The 21,758-nt window shown below is 34.8% G+C and overlaps 1 protein-coding gene across 3 annotated transcripts in view; it reads left to right on the plus strand.

Moving 5' to 3' along the window:
* The window catches only part of NOVA1 (NOVA alternative splicing regulator 1), a 156,690-nt gene that overhangs the window by 75,980 nt on the left and 58,952 nt on the right, over nt 1–21,758 (plus strand). Inside the window, exon 1 of one of the 3 annotated variants that reach the window (XM_075030353.1) lies at nt 8,928–8,944. The exons of the other annotated variants lie outside the window; for them this stretch is intronic. The gene's annotated coding sequence lies outside the window, so the exon portion shown is untranslated. Of the gene's footprint in view, nt 1–8,927; nt 8,945–21,758 lie in introns of those variants that run through there. 3 annotated transcript variants of the gene reach the window in all.

A 21,758-nucleotide genomic window follows, 5' to 3' on the forward strand; every position in this document is an offset into this window, starting at 1 on the left:
TTTTCTTTTAATCTTCAGTGACTTGTGAACACACATGACATTCTTGGTTCCAACAAGAAATGGCTGGTTTACACATCATACGGGTTTTGTTCCTGATCAAGGCAGTGAAACATGTTTAAGTCAGGAGAACAACTTCTGACAGATTACAAAGGCTTTTAAACTACTTTACTGATCTTTATATGTGTAGTATCATGCTGGAAGAAACTCAGGAGAAGCTTAGGAGCTTAGCTTTGCCCAATTTTCTTTTGCCTCTTTCTCCACTGTGTACATATTTGCTAGTTAAGATTTTGCAGATGTGGTTTCCTTTTTTTTTTTTTAATATTATTTATCATTTGTGAGGAAAATATTCAAATACAGGATCTCTTTCTATTTCAGTGCTGCAAGAATGTGAGCAGCTAAAATACAGTAGTGCCAAGTTCTGAATAAGTATCTCAGCTACTTTCCAGTAGCTTGTAACCAGCATGTCTGTGTTTCATAACTGTTACTCCAGTAGCTTTCATGCCTAAAGGGTCCAAATGTATTGTCTCTCTGCTTATCCTAATTTCTGCATGTTTCCTCCTGTCCACTTGAGTAGGTTAAGTAGGTCTATACTTGGCTAACTAGATTCCATGTAATCCCATTCTTTCTAAAGAAAAGTCAGGTCTTAGATTTTCTATACCAGCTCTTGAGGGACAAAAGGCATACAAGCATTGGATATTTGTGTTGTAAATCCATGTTTCATTCTCATTAGTTACACAGTTATGCAGATGTGTCTGAACTATACAAACATTTTTCCACTTCTAAGTTAACTCTTTGTCTATAGAGTACATTTAGGAATCCTTGGGGTCTACAACAGGACACTTGAGCATGCTACAACTGTTTTTACTGAAAAAGGGATGATATCCAATGTGCATGCAAGTTGAGTATTAAGGAATTCCTTAAGTTTATGTGTTCATCTCTTCCTTATTCATAATTTATGTTCATTGTCCTGTTGCAAAATAGTTTGCAAATGAAAGCTTGTCGTTATTGATGAGTCTTAAATGAGTTGATGCTATCCACACCTGATTATTTGCTACTCTGAGATACTGCCTTCACTCACTTCCTATACTCATCTTCTCCATTTATGTTTAAGATACTAAAGCACTAAACTGCCTAAGTATCTTTTAGTTGTAATTTCCTATGGTTAGTTATATGGGAGGAAATATAGAAAAGTTTTGAGAAAATGAAGAAAACTGCCACTGTCAGATGGTTTTTTTTTTTAATATATTTTAATTTTTTATTGCTGAGGTAGTTATCTCTATGCAAATCCCTAGTGAAACCAGGGTTCTTAAGGGCTTTTTTGTTTGTCAGCTACTAGTAGAAGAAAATCCCAGTGGGGTTGTAGAGCTGGTGTTTATGGTAAGCTACTACTGTCATTTAAAGAAACTTTGAGGCGTCATCTTGAAATTAAGCACAAACTTTTAATTGTAGTGAGGACTAAAGTCTTATGCAGGTCTTTTAACTTGAAGAATATGTGCTGCTCATTTATGGTGGTTTTTTTCTTTGCCGTAGGAAAGACAACATTCCTCTGTGGTTTGTAATAAAATGTTTGCGAGTGACAAACTATTATTTCCAATAGATGATGATGTTTTCTTATAAACAAAATTCAGCGTGAAAACAAAACAAATTGTCTACTGAAAACCACTAAAATTTACTTTAGGGACACTAGTCAGAGTTGTAATATTAAAGCAGTTTGTCCATATAGCTGTATGATTGCAATATTGATTTGTTTTTTTTTTAATGGCTATATTGTCAGCATTGTTGGAGATAACAACTAAAGGTTAATTTTGTGTATTTCATTCTGTTCCCTTAACACTGTATTTCATACATTGTAACAGAGCAGTGTAGGTGGTTGCACAGTTTGAACTTTGCCACTCAGGACAGACTGACCTTAACATTCTCACCTGTCTGCTTTTCTGTCTTCCTGGCTACAGTATGTATTAGTGATTATTTGGGAGGAAAATCTCATCCAGGAGAATACTTAAAGAGGAATTTTCTCTAAAACTTCTGTATATTTGATAATGATTTACTTTCAGATGCCACCATTGGCATTACGTTTTTAGAAAGATAAATTACATAATGAAAAAGCTACCTTAAGACTGTAAAAAAACCTAAAGAAACATATTCAGTAGAATTTTTCTGAGTTTCGTGTCTGCTTGACTTTTTCTGAAAAATCTTGTTTTAAAGAGAATCATCTGTTCTCTGATTATAAAATTGAATGTATTTTTCTGTGTTAAAGATAGTGAGGCTGTGAATTAGTTTGAAAGATAAAGTAACATACTTATGTTTTCCATTGTATCTACTGTCTGCCAAAAGAAGATTTATTTTTCTACAGTTTTGATTATATTCTTAAAAATAATTGTTGGAAATTCTGTGCACCCACAGCTTTTAGCAGAACTTCAAATACAATACACTGTTTTAATTTATAAAAAGCAAACTAGAATGGCTTTTATGTATAGTCATTTAATATGATATTTCATATTTTATGAAACAATATTAAATGGTTTTAGATCTATGTTTGTAGCTTTCTTGAAAGATCAAAGCACTTGGCATAAGCCAAAATCTGTTAAACTTTGTTTCTGTTTATGGCATCAATTAAAACTCTCTGGAGTGTGGTTTGACCTAAGTCTGATTTATTGCTTTACTTGGCCCCGCATCAGGATGGTTGTGGTTTTCCATTCCTGTTTCCAGTAGAGTCTTCATGTGTTTTGATTTCAAATCATTGCATAGCAGCTGCTCTTTATATGGGTAGTAAAAACTTTCTCTGGTAGGTCTTTAGTATAACATAGAGATAGTAGGCTTTGGGGGGGGTTTATTATTTTTGTTCAAATTAAACTGAGATTTATCTATGCATGCAAAATGATGCATTTGTGTATTATAATTTAGAATTTTATGTTTAGGTGTTAAAGGAACTTATTTTTTAGTGAAGACATTTTCCAGATCAAATCAGTACAAGAAAAATCTGTAACTAGAACTATGGTCAAAGTTTCCTGTGGATAAATCTTATCTTTTTTGATGACAAAGTATAGGATGAAGGGAAGGCTGCACTACTTTTTTGTTTCTTTTATATAAATTTCAAACCTGCCTGTTAATGAAGAAGTTTCATTTATGCTCAGCTTTAAAATATGTAATCATTAGCTGATTTGAGTTTTTCACCTGATCTCATCAATACCATATTTAAATAGTCATTGTCAATGATTTTTTCCTCGTTCCAAAACTGGCAGACCTTGTGATAGGAAAAAGCTCTTTATTTACTTTGTAAAAAAGAAAAAAAGTTATTAAGCTTTTATACATATATATGTGTGCGTGTGTATGTCTATGTCTATGTATGCATATATAAGTGTCTGTGCAAATAAGGCCATCTGTAATAACTATGATCATTCAGTATTCTTCTCTGATTTTAGATTGTGGTTTTGTATTTTTTTACTAACAGACAGTTCTGTTAAATCTCTTAGACAAGATGTTTATCATAGGGTTATATTTTTTAACTAAAAAATGAGAAAAGTGTACAGTTACCTGTAAGAGGGAAGGTTAACCTGGTACACGAGCTGGTTTTATTTTTTGTCATAATCCTGAGTCATTTGTTGATTTGTTTATAAAAGAAGGTGCAAGGGTTACATGAATTGCTTCACATTGGGAATATATGATATGAAGGTATAGCACGAGCACTTTCACCACAAGTACACAAAAATCATTCTAGTACTAAATAAATAGAATCATTTGATTTAAACTTAATCTCTTAGGACAGTGTTTGTGGGTTTTATTATCTGGTTTTGTTATTAAGTGTAGCGATTAACAGTCTGTAGTTAGACATCCTGTTTAAGGCAGAGTCCACTGAACTCATTAGAAGAGTTCTGTTTTGGATTATGCCTTTAGCAGTGCTTATCCATTCAAACACCCCTTACGATTTAATCTAAGTGGAGAGATAGTGATGTTTGAGGATATGTTGACACAAATCAGTAATAAGAGGGTCTAAAGCAAGGGTACTGTTCCTTGACCTGTTTTAAGACAATATCTTGTACTGCTTATTCATGTTGTGATGGTGCATTAAGTCCCAACTAGGACAGGACATTCCAAAGACAATTATGATAACATCGGCTCCACTGAATTCTCAATTTAAACTGTAAACAAAATACAGGTGAATGATCATGGAGTAGGTGGGAAGAGATGAGAAGATTATTTTAGATGGGTGTTTATGCATAAATTAGCCATGACAGATGTCACAAAAGGACATATTAGGTAGGAAGAATTATGGTAATACAGATATTTAATATATATTAAGTTGTTAACTTTGTGTCTTTTAACTGTAATTTCTTTCAAAGCATAAAAGGACAAAATTGGAAGGAATATACAGGTGCTTATGGGATAGGCAAATGAGCGAGTGTACATGACTGGGAGTAAAAGGCCAGGATGGTAATGCAAAACAAAATTGCATGGTGAAAATATTTCATTTGGTACAGTAAAGAAAAGGAAGGAAACCACCACAGAAGGATTAAATTGAAGAAGAAAAGTTAGGGAGAGGACTGAGTAGAATAAGAAAATAAAGAAGTAGAGGCAGCATTTAAATGGATGTAAAAGCAGCAAAGTTAGCGAATGAGAGCTAAACAAAAAGAGGAGGCTCATTCAGAACTATACCATGGGAATGAAGACTTCGAATTGCTTTGGTTTGTATACATTAAGCAGAGAATGTTGCACGTTTGAGATGTTCCACAAAAATACTAAAATGTAAATGCAGTCTGGATATGCAAGTTAAAGATTTTCCACAGTATTCATTTGCCTAGAAGAACAGAAAGCAAAAAGCAAGAAAAAAACAGTTAAATTCCTATTTTATTTTTAATAATGTGTCAGTGTACAGTTCTTCAGTTTATAACAAGTGCATTTTAGAAGTGACAAGTGCATTTTTATGTTACAGAAAAATAATTCCAGGAAGCTGAAAATACCATTACAGGAGTCAAACATGACTTGTTAAAAATGTAAATTATTTTCATCAAAATGAACTTTTGGCTTCCCCTCCCCCCCAGTTTTTTTGTTCTCAAGGATACTATGTAGGTAAATGGCAGTTGCAATTTAAAGTAAAATTAATTCTTTCATTGTACAAGTGATGGGCCTTTTTTTAAGATTTCACCTTTAAAATAATTAACCAATGAGCTCATTCTTAAACTAACAAGGTCTCATTTATTAAAAAAGACAGCACTGACATGGGCAGCCTGCTGTAGCTGATCCTGCTTGAGCAGGGGTTTGGACTAGGTGATCTCCAGAGGTCCCTTCCAACCTCAAACATTCTGTGATTCTGTGAAATATATACATGTTGTGAAAAACAAAATGCTATAGATAAACAGACGTATGATGAACATCTGATTCCAACACAGTGTTTTGCAGTTACGTAGTAATTACTAAGTCCTACATATTTTGAACTTTTTTGGTCTTTTTTCCACCTTGGAAACAAAGCTCACCTTCCCCCCCCCCCCCCCCCCCCCCCCTTCAAATTGAGTCACGTCAAGTTTAGTGGGAGGACTCATTTGAATAACATGTACTCTTGTGAGTAAATATTTGAAAGACTGAGGACATTAATTAGTTACTGTAGCTCCTTGACAGTATTTTTCCTTCACTGCTGAGAAGCAGTGACATTTCTCCTACGTTTTATCACAGTTTTGTGCTTGTTGTTTCCATGGTAATTCTTTTTCTTGCACTGTGCTTCAAAGGAAGCAGAGGATTCTGTAAGGTTTTCTATTATTATTTATTTAATTGTTTGAAAACCTAACTGAATATACTTTTCTGTAAAAATTCTGAAATAATTCTCTCAAGTGTAAGTGCAAGTGTAGCTTTTAACTAATTAAGGCATTATAATTTTATCTTCCTACTTTTTTAGTAATAGTCCCATTTTTATACTTATTTCATATTCAACATCTTTTACAAAAATTGTCTTTACTTATTCAGCAATATTCCTAAATTGCATTTTATGGTATCAGAATAACTTAAAACTGTTGAAGACAATCTGTAAATGCTTGCAGTCATCTCTAATAATCTGATTTCCCTAAAAATCAGGCTAACGGCAATATTGAATATGCACAATAGCTTAGAATTTATTACTTTTTCTGCAGTTTCAAAGGCTAATATTCCACCTACTGTTAAGAATCAGGCTCAAGCATACGCTGTTGAAATGGCATATTCCTAGCATATCACTGGAATATGTCTGCAAACCAGAGAAGTTCCCCTTCTGTGCTATTGCAAGAGCTTTCTTGAACAGTTACATTTTATAGTTTCAAGTAAGATTTTTAATGTTGTAGTATGGATGAGATTCACTCCACTCCATGAATAAATGGAATGAATAATCTTTATTGCTTTCTTCTCTTTCAGGTAGTAAGACATTGAGTGAGTTCAAGTGGGGATGGTTAGAATAGTAATTAACACTTCATTCTTCTGTAGAGAAACATAAAGAACACCTAAATTAAAGAACTGAAACTGAAGTTTTTGTCCCCAGAGGCTTAGTGGTGTGGTTTCATGGTCCTCTGACATTAATTTAAATGTCACTGCCAAAAAGGTAGTCTTGCCCCGAGCCATGCATTTCAGTCTTTTCTTTGCATCAGCAATAGCATCTGTCCAGCTTTGCAGCAGCTCTCATCAGCTTGCTCATCCATTTGAAAATGATTTTTTTTTTTTTTTAAGGGAGTTAGGAGGATTAGTTTGCAAGCTGATCACTGAGCTTGTCTAATTCATTTTGTAGCCACAGAAATACTTGTGCTGGTGTAAAAGAGGTAGACAAAACACCTGGTATGGGCAGGAGAAAGGAGGTCTGTTCCCCATGGAGCTGAAGGGGTTATTGGCCCAATCTGTCTCTAGCTGTTCGTCGCTATCTGTCAGCTGGGAAATACTTTATTCTCAGAACCATGTAATGCTATATAGCACCCTCCTTGACCCTCACACCCCTGTAATTGCATGCAATAGAAGATATATTCTGGGTTTCTAGTCTTAAATTTCCTTTTTTTTCTTTTTTTTTTTTTAACAGAAAATAATAAATTTGAATAGTTAGTAGTTTAAATAGGGGTAACATAGACCTGAAGGCAGAAACATGTTAGGAAAAAAAAAAAAAAGGTAGAAAATGAACCTACCTCCTTGTTCACTGTGAGATTATAGGGTGGATTTTTTCTGCTTGTCTTGCTTTCCAGTCCAATCATTTCAAGTGCAGACCGTTCTGGGTCTGAAAAGGAGCAATTGCCCTCTCCCACCAGAAGGTTCCTTCTGAAACAGAATATAGCAGGCGGGCAACCATCTTATCTCCTATTCCAACCATTACTGTTTCAGGAAAATGGAATATGCCAAACATGCATTACACTGAAAATTTCTACTGTGTGTCATTGGGGAGGAATTACACAAATATGTCTAATAGCAGATACAGAGGCAATACCCATCAGAGGGTATTTTTGAATTCAGGTGGGCAGCATGAAAGTTAAAATATTTTAAAATTTCACAGATGTAACAATGATTAAGCCTATAAGGAACAAAACTTGCAATTGGAAGCCTGAATTTACACATTTTGCAGCTGTGCATAGATAGTGCAGTGCCCTGTATTTTATTTTCTGTTGGTAGACATTAGAAAATAAAAGGGAGGGGGGCTAGAGGAAGGGAAATTGTGCATTTGTTAGTGGGAATCATAGTTAAAACTTAGTGTATGCTATTCCAGAAATTCTGAAAAGCCCAACTTTTTAGTATCATGGGTGGACTTTTCTGTTTTTGAATTCTGTTGATTAGTGTAACAAATATTTGCTATTGCAACCTGGTATATGAGCATATAAAAGCTGCTGTAAGAAATTCTAACTTTTCTTGTCTTTTAATTACATAAAATTAATGTAGTATTAAAATAATTTTTTGCAACAGAGAATTATTAAAGGAAAATTACTAGAGATTATGGAGTAAATCCATAGACGTGACAGTTAATGGCAATATTTATAATTTTTTTCTTTATTTTTTTCTTGTCATATAGTCAGGAAAAAACACAATCACCACGTTTACCCGTATGTAATAAACTGTGTGGTAACATCTGCTTCTAAAGTTTATTTCTGATCATCCTGACTTTAACTGCTTGCCTTGGCACAGGAAAAGGGGAAATCTAGGCAGGAAACTGGAACAAAGGACCTTAGAGTGACCAAAAATAAAATTCCATCTGAATACATGTTGGAGGAGGGAGTAGTTTGCTGTGTGCTTTTCTGCAGTTATAGGTGTTTTGAATAAATTAGGCTGTCTTAAGTTAGATTGCACAGACTTTTTGTGTTGAGAATTTTTTTTCATCTGTCATATTGTATCCTTGCCATTTGGATTAAATAGCCCTTTCTTTTAAAATATGCTCATGTAGGTTACCATACTCACCATTTGTAAAAAATTCCAAAAGGAAGGTATGTCAGAGTCGAATCTGTTTAGACCTGCTGCATGATCGCCATCGATACGGTGATAGGGCATTTGCGTGCTGTGGGAATCCCATTGAGGAGCAGCAGAATTGCCATCCAGGTGGTGGGAAAAGATTAGTGCTTTGCGTGCACAAACAGGAAGCAGGGTTTCAAAAGCAGGAAGCGAGTCCTGAGCCATGATAAACATAATTGCTTCTTCTCCAAGAGCTGCTGAACTCCCACTTAGGCTAGTTACTGTTAGGATGACGTCGAATGTCCGTGGGCTGTGTGCTGAAAGAAAATGTGACAGAACAGATGCAGGCATGAAGGTAGCTGCACAGTTTCTTGACACATGAAAGACTAGACAGTTTATTCTTGAAATCTTGTATTTGTATTTTTGTAATGTAGAACAAAATAATGCAAGTATCTTGAAAGTACTGGGTACGTGGGGACTTTGTTGCTGCTGTTATACTGGGAGGTGGATTGGAATAGGTCCTACCCACCAATGCATACACAGATCATCCCATCCTGTTGTGGTTCTGAAGGTACTATGTGTCTTTTTATTTGGAGAAATTATACGTTGTGCTTTTGAATGAAAAATGTTTCTATATTAAAATATTTTTGTATTTATTCAGTGTAAAAATTAGCAACCTGAAATTTCAGTTTCTGTTCCACATTGCAAGTCAATTACCATAATCCATTACTCTGTTTCTTTGTGGACCTCAGTCTAAGATAAATTTAACCCACACCTACTTCTGTTAAAAAAATTTCAATGCAGAACTGGAATGGGAAGGGGTGTTGGCCAATACTGAGGACATAGCTGTGAGGAGAAGCCAGGTCTTTCTGGGGGAAGGTAACTGATTCATTCTTTTCCTTTTTCTATATAATCAAAAGAAATGTTAAGAGAGCAGCTAACTGTGAATTGTGACAAACAGGGTTTTAGAAATTGAGTTCTGAACTGAGTTGCTCACTACTTGTTAAAACCTACACATTATTTGCTAGGTTTTAACATATTGGTTGCATATTTTGCTTTTTTTGTTGTTGTTGTTAAGAAAGATATTAATGCATCTCTCTATGCAGAGGTGGCTACGAATTTGTGGTGTCTTGATTTCAGATGCGGCTTGGTAATTATCCTCATGGGAGTCAGTCCTCAACTGGCAGATGCCTGATAAATTTGGAGAAATGCATGGAAAGCTTATCAACTGAGGACATTTTTCACATTTGGTGAAGTTGCATAGAGAAGTATGAATAACAGTAAAATCTGAACGTGGAACCTTCCGTGACAGATTAAACATTCATTATTTTTATACTTCGAGAGAACTTTTCCTTAAGTTTGACATGAAAATTCAACATCAATGAAATTCTAAAATTAAGTCTATTGTTTGAAAAATATTGATTCAGTCATAGTAGAATCTTTAAATGCTTTAAATTGATGCATAAATCCCTAAATTAAGTTTTAATCTGTGAAGAGAGAGGAGTAATGTGACAATTGTTAGGCCTCTTGAATCATTAATGGTGGTGTTGTCAGATCTTGAGTACTTAATTTAGACTTCAGTCTTGCTTTTTAGTACACATGGATTTGGTTAGGATAGGAGGGACTTGGTATGCAGTTCTTGCTCCCAAACAAGAGGGTAGGTTTTATGCAATTTCATGGCATCGTGCTTGGTATGATAATGATAAGCATTCAGGTTTACTTTACAGACAGCTACTAATGACTACAATTTCAGAAGAGTGTAAGAAGGAGGATTCCTTTTTTTAATTATGGGTGGAGCAATATCTTGCATTAAGACTGCTCAGCGCTGCCTGTTCAAAGGTGCTGCTTTTAGTTCTGAATCGTTTTTCTGATTCTGGCCATAAATAGCTTTCAGAAACACCTGCCACCTATGTTTGGTCATACATTTATCAGCACTGATTAGAAAATGCGAAAAGTGTAATAAACACTTATACAACCTTTCTTAGCATCTAACATGAACAAACCTAACTGAATTGTAGGTACCTGTATTTCCCCTTTAAGAATGACTGTTGATATTGATTAAAAACAGCCTTACAACTTTGTGTGTTTATTTAACAGGGCTAATGAGCCTGTCTGAGCTGATGCATTAATGCAAGCACATTGCTAGTTGTACTCAAGTTAGCTCTAAGTGACCTAATTCAAATACATGCCAATGTACAAAGTTCCAGTGTACTGAGTGTACGCTGGGAAAAGAATCCTGTGGGTGTCTCACTGAACTCTTACAGTTAAATGATCTTCCCAAATTACGTAATGCATATCATTAAGACTCTGCACACAGAGGATTTTCTTGGCATAGCTGCAGTGGTTAAGAATGTAATTTTCTTCATGCTCTTAGCTACTATTTTTATGCAGTTAAAGCTTTGCTTTGGATACTTGGCAATCTTAAAGATGTTTAGTTGTTCTTCATGCAAACCATCAAGCTATATGGTTCGTTTCTATATCATAAAAATAGTCACCATCAGAAAGATACTTCTCAATTATCCTCGAGGATTTTATTATCAGCAGCTTAATTAGAAACTTAGAATGAAATTTCCTTTCCTGTACATACAGGATATAGTGTATATTTTGAAAAGTTCCTTTACTTTGTTACAGCCATTTTATAGAGAGGAAAAAACCACCCATATAACTCTTGAGTAAGACATTTCCATTTCAATTACATTTTTAGGAGAAGGAACATGAAATTTGGCAGATATGTACATGTAGAAAATGTATTTTTGTTTTCCTTGTTTAAAATTTGTCCATTATAAAAAAACTTATAAAAAAACTAGGTTAACATATGGTCATTAGATATATGTTACTTTGGCTACAAACTTACTGGATTTTCCTGTGATCACACGGAATCACAGAATAGTTAAGGTTGGAAAGGATGCCTAGAGATTTAGTCTAATGCTGCTACTCAAAACAGGGTCAGCTAGAACAGCATCATGTCAGGTTTTGAGTATATCTGCTCATGAAGACTGCAGAACCTCTCTGAGCAGCCAGCTTCTGTGTTCTATCACCCTTACACTGCAAAAGCTTCTTCATATGTTCAAATAGAATTTCCTGTTTCATTTTATGCCCATTGGCTCTCATCCTTCCAGTGGATACAACTAAAGAATTTGGGTTCATCTGCTTTATTTCAATCCTCCCACCAGGTGTTTATACACATGGACAAGATGCTGGTGAGGGTCTTCCTGATGCAGCTCAGGATGCCATTGGGCTTCTTTGCTGCGAGGGCGTATTGCTGGCCCAAGGGCAGTCTGGTGTCCACCAGACCCACAGGGCAGGTTCTGCAAAGCTGCTTTCCAACTTGCCGACTCCCTGTACCGATGCAGGGGGTTATTTCTTCCCAGGTGCAGGACTTCGTACTGCATTTTGTTGAACTTCATGAGATATCTGTTTCCTCGTTTCTCTGTTACTGGAGATGGATAGTGGCTCCTGTATTGATCCCTGGATTACATGCACCATGAGTTAATGCCCTCCAGGTGGACTTGAACCTAGCAGTTCAGCTAGTTTTTTCCAGCTCAGATGTTCAGTCCTAAGACAACCTGAACTAAAAACTGTTCTCTAGAAGCAGCAGGGCAAACTTTATTTTAGACAACCTTTTTCTTCTTTTTTTTCCCAACTATACCAGCTGATCCAATGGCAAAAAAAATTCCCCTAGCCTTGGCCTTCCTGTGTCCTTAGACCATTATAGCTACAGCAGAATACCATTTCCCCTGCAGTGTCTGTTCATGGCTACGAGGAGTCCATGGTTTTGGCCACAGAAGTAAGGATCGTGGAGATTCATTTTCCCTCCTCTGACCTTTGATCTTCACCGTTAGATCAAGGTGGTATGGGAAAGGAAGACACCATATGCAGAGTAAGGCTTATCTGGGCAGGGTGATGTTCAGAATGAGCTGGGGAGCTTTGGGACAGTGTCGTGGGGGATGCAAAGAATTCTGTTATGTGGGAGGAGCATAGAAAGTGCTCAGGACGTGAGGACAAGACAGTGTGAAACTACACTGTGCACTTTCCAAATCCAAGTGCTGAAATATGAAGCTGCTGCAGTGGCAACAAAGAGCTATGAAGTCCATGGATAAAATGTATGTTCCTTACCCATAGATTTGAATGCATAGTAGTCTACTATCACTAGTAGTGGGTTTTGGACCTCAAACAATAGATAACTGTTCTGTGAACCTAAAAATATTGAATTATCTTGATGGTAACGTGGTTTCAAACAAGATGATGTGAAAAGAATGACACAAGTAGAACAGGAATTTGAAAAAAAAATACAATTATGGAAACTGACAGAGATTTGAATTTTTAACTATGATCTAATACTCTCTCATGTTTGCAAAATCAAAATCTTTTCACTGAAACAGCATTAACTGTGTTTGCCTTACCGTTCTAAGGGAATGAGTTACTTTGTTAATAAAAGGGGTTTACATCTTCATAATACATCATAATACATAATTTTACATCCTCATAGCTGTATTGAAAGTTCAGTAAGTAACTTGAATTTTCTCAGGAAACGGACAAGAGAAATAAAAGGAGTTATATCTGGTTAAAAGTTGTGTATGTACTAACATGAAAAAAAAGAAATTATTGGATTTAACTAACTTCCTATCCTCAGTGAACAATTAATAACCATTTAACAGCAAGAGTGAGCTTTCTTTTCTCTCCCTAAATAATGTATCTTCTATAGTTATGTGCTTAATTATCCAGCAAATCCCACTTAGTTGTGTGGTGACCTGTTTATTGAAGACACCAAAATATTAAGAGAACTGCTTTTCATGTTTTGTATTAATGTGGTTTCAGTCTATTTATTTTTCATGGCAATTAAAAATCCCATTTTTAATATACTAATTTTGAAATTGTTTCAATGTGTCTTGAAAATAATTCAAAACATGGCATTTATATAAAATAACATGAATATAGTATTTTTTGCAAAGGTGGTTGCACACTTGAATAAACTTAAAAACTTAGACAATTGACTCATTTAACAAAGCATAAAAGCATGAAAAATATGAGGAAGCCAAATGTGACAACTTTGTCCTGTACTTACCAGTTGCAGAAATTAAACAAAATTTGGGGATTTCACGTAGAATGTTAATGCAGGTGAGACAACGTCACAGGTTGCGTACAGTTAAAATCCTTAGTATAGCTGGTGAGTTTTCCTTTAATCTACATTTGAATATGCATGACTAATGAGCAAAATAGCTAAACATTTGAAAACTAATTAGTTGGTTGGGTTTTTTTTTTTGAGGCTCCTTTTCCAATATTAAAATTACTTAGTTTCATCATGCCATTATTCATTCTGCAGCCTGACATCACACTAGTATGATCCTTTGCTATATTGAAAAATGGCTGATAAACTGGAGAAAGTGAGATGGAATAAATTAAGTACTCTTCTGTTGGGGCAGCATGATTTTGCCACTTGGTCTTTTATGACTGACTTTTCGGTTGCTAGTTGGAGCTATCAGAAAAGTAATTCACCTGACATGGCTTTTCCACATGTTTATCAGCAACCAAAGTAAAGCAGCTTTTATACCTTGATATATTTCCAGATTTGTTCAGCTGCAATACCTTTCAAATTGTCATGGAGAATTTGGCTCCTTTGTGTTTCCAGATACCTGTTTTGAAGAACTTAAAAACATACTAATAGCTTCTTGGGGGGGGGGAATATTTTCAGTGTAGCCCAATTAAGTGAGCTCAATTTAATTTTAAACCTCAGGTAAGCTTTGTCTACATTTATATTAAGTGGAGCTTTAAAATGAATTACAGCTTGCAGATTTTGAATTCAAATACTTAATTTCAGGTTTTAAATTAGTTCTTAAAAGTGCTTTTTATCTTAAACAAGGATTTAATGTTTTAGAAACATATATTGTTGATACTATGGACTCTACCTGATAAAGAGTTTGAGAAGATTAAAGTTTTCCTGTATAATATTCTCTTCATTTTTCACTTTATTCATTGCCATTGGAATTAGAAATCTCCCATGCATTATTCTCCATCATCCAGTGACAGATACATACAAATGATTTATTTAATAAGAGTATTTCTGCTCCTATTCTCTGCCCCAAGTAATACCAAGTACATTAAATTTAGTACAGCTGGATTCCTCTCAAAATGTTTGTGTGGACCATGCGTATGTGTTTCCCATTGCACTTAAGGAACTGCAGAGCTAAATGATACCAGCTTCGTGATTTTGAGTAGTTCTTATGTTTTTGGTGAGACATTTCTTTTGAGCAAGGAAGAAAAGGCTCTTGGCCATACTGCTAAAAACCTGATTCTGACCTCCCCTAAAGAAACTGGGAATAATTGCACTTAAATCATAAAACCAGTGCAGCAAAGATCTTTCCCAGTACCCTAGAATTTTAATAGACACTAAATCAGAGCAGTGATTGGTAATTAATCCTCTGTCGATGTGGAAAAGAGCCCTAGTTTATCTAGAAAGTAAGTTTCAACATATGTGAATAATGTATTATTGGCAAAAACTCAGTATGTTTGAGTTCAATATATATTTTTAGAATGCTGGTATGACTCACTCTACAGTGTACCCTGATGTTGAAGCTTAAAGGTTAGAAACAATTTGGAAGCCCACAGTTTAAAACTTAAGTCTTATTAATCCAAAATTATCATGAGTGTTCTCTGTTTTCAAAAACAATATAAAGGTGGTCAGCTCAGCTCCACTGAGACATCCAAAAATAATACTGATTCAAGTAGAACCATTTCTGTTAAAAACAAAAGAAAACAAACTCCACGACCCCATGTCTCTAAGAGAGCAATGAGAAAATACAATTTGCTGATTGTTACCACTTTTTACTGTTTTTTTTCTTTTCTGGAAGAAAAAAATAAATCACTGTTCCTTTAAAAAGAAATTAATACCTTGGTCCATTCAAGGAAACTAGGGCATGTATGAGGTCTGTGTTCATTGTGAATCACTTAGAGCATGTTGCACTAATCAGATTGCGTTTCTTTAATTTACTGATATGATTTAAAACGACCTGATTGGTTGAATGCCAGTAGATGGAGAACTGTAGAATTATACTTCTCTGAAAATGAAGCTATTTTTAGGTGTTTTTAGCTACTGTGTTTTCTTTCAGAGCAGAGCTGCTCAGATACATTTCTAGGAGATCAAGAAGAATAGCCATTACCATAAATTGGGACAAAAATGTTGCTATTAAATATAGGCTTTTATCTATTATTTAAAACTAAATACATTTGTACAAAGTTGTTTTGGTTTGTGGTTGGTTTTTTCTAAATGCATGAATGGCTGTTATAGTCACTTATTGTTTATATGCTATAGATAAGGTTGGGCCCGAACAAAAGGCAACACAACAGGAAACATATGCTGTAGTAGTTAGTTCACACCTGCTAACTGCTTTGAATAGGCTTGGAGATAATATCAGACAAGGAATGAATTCATTGTTTAGACCACTGAAACTCTTTCTACAAAATCTGACCCTTTAGAGTCTTTTCTTTGTCAGGGCACTACTTAAATTCATCCTGCTTTGAAAAATGACTGTTGCTATGGTCATATTACTGAGTGTATGAGTGTAAGCATAATCTATATTCACTGGTCCTGATGTTCATTTTACAATGAAAGGTGAAACTTTTGAGATTGAAAGACATTTCTCACCCTAACAAAATGCCAGTTTCAGATATATTTCTTAGTGTTAGCTGAATAAATTAAGATACCAGGGTTAATGCTTTCCAAAACTAAAGTAAGAATGAAATAAATAGAAATTAAGAGGTACTTGGATAAAGGAGGATGGTGAAGTACACAGCAGCAAACTTTGAATAATCTTTCTTAAGTTAAAGGAATTTTAATAATTGCTTGAATTGTAGCTAACATAACAGATCTAGAAGAGTAAAGAATAATAAAAAAAAATTGACTTGAATGGCATTGTGGAGTAGTGCTTCTGTAATTTAGCTTTTGGTTCTGCTTACATAGAGAGCTTTTGTGCCACAGTTTTAATTCTCCACTTTCTCAACAAAGTTCTACCTAATTCTGAATCTCTCCAAACTTGTCACTAGCTGAAGTTCTGGTGATGAGACTTAACATGTTTTAGACAATAATTTGGATTTTATATTCTTTTCCAGAAAGCTCCACAGCCTTTGTTATCATATACAAATGTGCCAGAGTCAATGCTTGTGTTTTGTTGGTGAGATGATGAATATTTAAAAGTGTGTAGAGAGGGATCTGACCAAGCTACCTTGGCTAGGTGAACAATAGTAAAAGAATATGAAATTGAAGTGGACCATAATTCATATATACCTAACATAGGGTTTCTTTGTGCTTTCCTTCTAAATGTTTGACACTAACCACCTCTGGGAACAGGGCACCAGGTTTGGTAGACCTCCAATTTTAACTGCTATTGTAATTCTTGTATTTCTAGTGTTTAGTCTGATTGTGCATTTATAATGTTTCTCTTGCATTAAGGTTCTGACAGATGTGTGGCTAGGGGTTAAAAATCAGACAGCTGAAGCTGTTACTGCCTACAGCCCTGGCAACGGACTTTCCTGTCCTCAAGACAGGAGCTTATGGTCGACTCACAGATCAGCTCCTGAACTGCCATAGGTTTCAGCCCAGCACATTAAGGTAAACTAGTTGCAATTTTGGTTTATCCTGATAGGTCAGGCTGAAAACTGAAGGTTCAGGAGTTCATTTCTAATCTGATCAGATGCTGCTGTTTCAGGGGCAGCAGCATCTGTCAGAAGGGGGTTGTGTGCAACTGGGGTAATAACTGATTTAGCTTTTTGTCCGATTTTAGTCTCCTTCCACATGTTTGTCAGGACCTTCAATGTCTGCACCTACACACAGAATTACTGGATTTTTGCGTTTTACTATTCATAAACTCACCAATGGTCTGATTATTTCCAGTAATCTGCAAAATGTAAAGCTCCTCCTCAGTTTCTGTTTTCATTCACTGCGCTACTTTAAGTAGTAAATACAGATTACCACATCCACAGTGTAACCATCCACTACTAACAGCCTGTTTGCCAACAGCTAAGATACTGTTTGTACCTAATCAGGACAAAAAAAACCCAACAAAAACCATTTATGATGGTATATAAGATTCGTTTATATTCTATTTTAACATGTAATTCTTTCTAACTTTAAGATGTTCATTTTCTTTTATAAAATCTAGTGAAATCTTCATTCAAAACCCTATTTCTAATCTTAGTTATTTTAGTAAAGTGGTTTTGGTGTTTTAATCTAGAAATGCTGGTGTTTGTTAGGAGAGAACAGTACATAGAGGTTAAGATACATAAAATACTATGAATTGGTATTGCAAATTATCTGACAACTAGCTGGCTGTAATTTAATGTTGACAGATACTGTATATCATAGCTGAGAACAATAAACACAATATAAATAAAATTAATAGTATTAAATCAAAATAAGAGGGCTTTGAAAGGGATCCTGGAGTAATGGTCTATATATTTCTGGCACGTACCCTTATGAAAACACAGTTAACACAAGCGAACGATTTTAAAAAGAATTGTAACGTAACAAACCTGGTTAGATTTTAAATGCATTCTGGTAAGAATTATACTCAAATAATTGCAATATTTCCTAGCATAAACTGTACTATTTTTCAAAGACAAAAAGAAAAAGAAATATGTTACGAATCATTACTGTTGGTTTTAGTAATTACTCTTGGTCTGCTTATAATATAATGTACCAAACAAAAATGTAACTATGTGTCTCTTTAAAAATTACTGTTACTGTAGAAACAGCTTTACAAATAGTTTTGTAAAAACTATGGTTGATTAAAAAAAAAAACACAAACAAACAAAAAACCAAAACCAAATACAAAACAAAAAAACCCAACTTACAAACAAACAAGAAAACCTTTGGTTAATAAGGCATAAAAATATTAGCATCATTTAGATGGGGTGTAAATTTTTGGTAAGACTAGGTAAGTGGCTTTTGTTCCTGGACTATTAAATTATAAATCTTGGGCTGCATGTGGATGCCTACATCTGATGGCAAAGTCAGTGAAAATTGAAGACTGTCAATAACTGGTAGAATCAGATTGTATAGTTTTAATTTTTTAAAGTAATATCATATGATAGGAAAAGCCAGAATTTTTATAAGCCAGCTTGCCTAATCCTTGATGATTAACTGCATTCAGCATGATAACTCTTTCTCTGAGCCATTTTAATCACTGTTGTGAGGAAAACTGAATGCATCAGTTACTGTACAAATGTAACTGCTCTTAAAATCCTGTCCCTAGAGTCTGAGGCACTTGGAAGAGCAGAATACTCCTGTTGCATAAATTGATAATAGTTGTTGCTTTGTTGTTACACTCTGTAGTTTTTTCTGGATAATTATTTTAAAGATTTTTTTGTTGTTGTTTTAACTCACTGTTTTTACATAAATGCATATACACTCTTCCTCACACTGGCAAGGAAGTTCAATAGCTGACTTGTTGCTAATGCGTTTGTGCTTGTAAAAAAATTTTAATGTATTATTGTGGTTGTCTTAAAAGCACAATAGTAAATATTTTAATTTTCTTAATTTTTGGTGGTATTTAGTAAGCACTGATAACTATGATAATTTTTTTTAAAATATGTTGATTGCAGAGAAGAGTTATTGTTGTCAACTACTGGCTAAATTTTCTGAATAGGTATTTCAAAGGATAAGAGATCTGGAACAATGTTATTGATATTTACTGTAAAAAGTTTTGTCTGAAATCATAAATCAGTATAGCTAATTTTCTCTCCACCAGTCTTTGTATTTGTCTTTGTTAAATGTGATTAGATGATGTGTCGTGCGTGTAGTATTAGAGAATTAACACCATATAAATGTGGACTGTATTATAAAAGGTAGCAGGAGGTAATTCACTGATTTCACTAGGTATTTTAGGAGACTTCTGCCTTCTAAAGAGACATATTCTCAGTGGAACAAATCCTGGTTTTGTAGTAGTTTTAGTAGACTGACTTTAGCGAGTCTAAATCAATAGCAGGTTTTTGAAACCTGTGTTTATGCATTCAGCCAGACAGCATATGACATCTATGGTTAATCTCACCTGCTGCCATTGCCTGTTCTCACCTGCTGCTATTGCCTGCTGTTACTTACTTGACTTTCAAAGGAAGCTAAGGTTGGTGGAACACAATTAAGAGAAGCAAGTTTTGATTGATTGATATATATTTAGATAGATTCTTTCGTTAAAACCTTACTTTATTTTGTAAAGTTTGATCTTTATTTTTGAAGAAGCAGCTGGAATTTTTGGCTACTAGGGGCTGGTTGTGCTTTCATTTCTGTTAGCATGGTCATAGGATTAGTGAAATAAGGTACTTTTTTTTTTATTAACAATTTTCCTTTCTTTTCCTTCCTTTTCTCCCTTCATGTGTTTTTTAATTATTTTTCTTCTGATTACAGCCCATAGTTGCAGAGCAGTCGGTAGCAGTGGGTGGCAGTCATAAATCGGTAGATTTATTGTTGTAGATTTCTGTAGCCTGGCTGCCTGCTGGTACAATTACCAGCTTAAAATCAGCTGTGGAATTTGACAATTTTGAGGAGGTTTTTACAGAAATCAAGATTTTTAGGAGATATTCTTAGCATTTGTAAGTCGGTTCTCTCAAAGTCAAGAGGCTGTGGTCTTTGAAAGCATCTGGTAATCTTTTCGTTTCAAATGGCTTTTAAATAATATTTGAGAGATTGTTTTGATAAAGTGACAAAGCAATTATGTTGATACACTAGGTGCTGCACTTGTGCAGTTTGAAAGCATGAGGGCTTCAATTGTAAATTACTTTCTTGTCATTACATCAGCTTACTGCAGATATTAATAAACTGTATGTGATAATACTGATAACATCTGTTCTTCAGAATGCACCAAACAGCTTTTCGTGGCTGTATCATACCAAACTAAAAAGCTCTGTTTCTGCAAGGAGTAAGGTGGGAAGCAGTTTTTCATGATTCTTACTTGCCACACCCATAGCTCTGCTTCTTTTGTTTCTGGCAGCATACTTACTTCAATCTTTTCAACACTTTTCTTAACTGAGATTGGCTTTATCTTGAATTTTGTGGCAGACTTCATTATCTTTTCAACTACTATCTTCTCTGTGTTCTTTTTCTTCACAGGAATGTAAAACATGGCTGAGTCGAGGACCTCATGGGCTATCGTTTAACTATGACCTCTGCTTTCCAGCTGCCTTTATTTCAGTTTGAGCTGCAAAATTACAAATTATATTTTAACGTTTCTCCCTATTACTTATGCAACCAGGTCTGGGTTTGTCTGTGTCAAAAGTTCTTAAAATACCTAGTTTAGGATGGTCTGATACGTGTGTATAATTGGAGTAAATAACGCACAAATTGGTATTCTGACAGATCCTGCTGGAGGAAAAAGCAAGTACTAAAGTATTGCCATGGGGAGTTAATGGTAACATAGACTGGGGCAGAAAGTAAGATTCTGATGTATCCTTTCTAAGAAGAAGTTGTTGAGTACTGCACTACTTGGGTGCCTGAGATAGTGTCTCACACCATTCTTTACAGAAGAAGAAAAGAAATTTTAGTCCTAGTTATGATGTCACTGATTTAGTTCTAAGACTCAGAATATTATTTTGAAGTAGGTTGCAGATAACTAAATCTGAATTTTATTTTAATATGATTTTAATAATTAATGTAGCAATCAATAGAGTATACTTTCACAGAGATGATTGATTGAAGTATCCTTTAATTGCAGCCTTTAATTAGAATTGATGGCTCACCACCGTAGCTCTTGTCTATTATATTAATAATTACAAAATTGATTTACTTCCATTTTAATTTTGACCCACTGGGGAGCTACGTGGCTCAAATTCACATCCTTGCAAATGAAGGTGACTTGCTGACAGTGACGATATGGCATTGCCTTTTGTTTATATGTGTAAAAATATGTGCATGTACACTATACTTGTTAGTGTAATTCTGTTTAATCATGTCCTATTCAATTATTTATTTTAGGCGGAGTGAAGGAGCAGTGGCAGTTACTGCGCTGTTTTGCTTCTGTATTTGCCATTTAGTTGTTATGCTAAATACTTCTTAGTCAAAGACAATGACAATGGAGCTTTATAGTGGTAGTTACAAATATGCCTGGTGGTTGATGCGAAAAGACTTAAGATATTAACATCATCAAATATGGTTTGGGGTTTTTTTTCTTCAAGCTCTCTCTGCCTATTTTTTTTTTCCTTATTATGCCATTCATATTAAAGATTTAATGAGTCTTAGACAGCAGGTCTTTTTTTTTACTTATAAAACACTTTGAGAGGTGTGTATGTATCTATGCATATTTATATAAAAATATCTTCCTTCCCCATGGACAAAGGAAAGCTTTACATTCATCCATTTTATTTTTGATTGCCCTACTTTTCCACATCCATTTGCTTTAATA

Source organism: Buteo buteo, chromosome 6, assembly GCF_964188355.1.
Source record: "Buteo buteo chromosome 6, bButBut1.hap1.1, whole genome shotgun sequence".
Lineage (NCBI taxonomy): Eukaryota > Metazoa > Chordata > Aves > Accipitriformes > Accipitridae > Buteo > Buteo buteo.